Genomic DNA, 951 nt, shown 5'->3' on the forward strand with positions numbered 1-951 from the left:
AGCAGAGTAGTTATCAAAGACAGTTGGAACGTATCTATTAGAAACTTGTTAATAAACTATAATTTTCTATTCGAAACCTACTCTTCAGGGAAGTGATTCTTAGCATAGACGTACAAGAGACATGTCTTACCGACAGCACCATCACCAACGATAACGCATTTAATATGTTGAACGGTTGTCTTGCTCATTGTATTGTTGGAGTGTTGACAATTTTTTTTTTTAAAGTTTTAAATGTGACAAGTGAATGACAGCTTGACAGAGGGCATGACTGTTTTGCCAACAAGAAGGATCCCTTAACGGTGAACTGTGAAGAATGACTTGATGAACACAGAAATTGAGAATTTAAATGTAAATTGAGGTAACGAATTTTTGTTTGAGGTTTTTAAATTGATGCCTGAAAGGTGGCAGCAGTTAATTTTCAACAATGGCACAGAAGAGAAGAAAAAGGATATTGGTGCTCTTCTCTTATTCATCATCTAGATTCCCAATTGGTGTTTAGATAACCAATAGGAAGCTAGAACATGAATTACATTCGTGAAGGGAGAAGGAGGAACTCTGAAAAAGTGTTGGACCTTTCAAATTGATTGTGTTGATTCATCAGGAGCGAAGATTGTGTTGGAAAATAAAGAGCAATTCAAGAATAAGATTTGGGTTTTGGTGTTTTGTTGATTATTTCACAAGTTGTTGCAATTTGATCATCGACAGTAAGTAATGTATAAAATGGATTGAAATAGAACATGATCATTGCTGACTAACTTCCTTTTAATGTTCTTGATATATTTCAATAGTTCAATGTTCTTGATCATGATTCGTTCCCTTAAATTCAAAATTGGTTTGCTGTAACCTTTGGCGCCAAAATGAATTGTTCAACCTAAGGTAACTTTTACGAACACTAAAAAAACAATTCAAAAAAAAATATGGTGTTCCTGCAGTTGATGAAGGAAGCAATGT

The sequence above is a fragment of the Naegleria gruberi genome (assembly GCF_000004985.1).
Source record: "Naegleria gruberi genomic scaffold NAEGRscaffold_122, whole genome shotgun sequence".
Classification (NCBI taxonomy): domain Eukaryota; phylum Heterolobosea; class Eutetramitea; order Acrasida; family Naegleriidae; genus Naegleria; species Naegleria gruberi.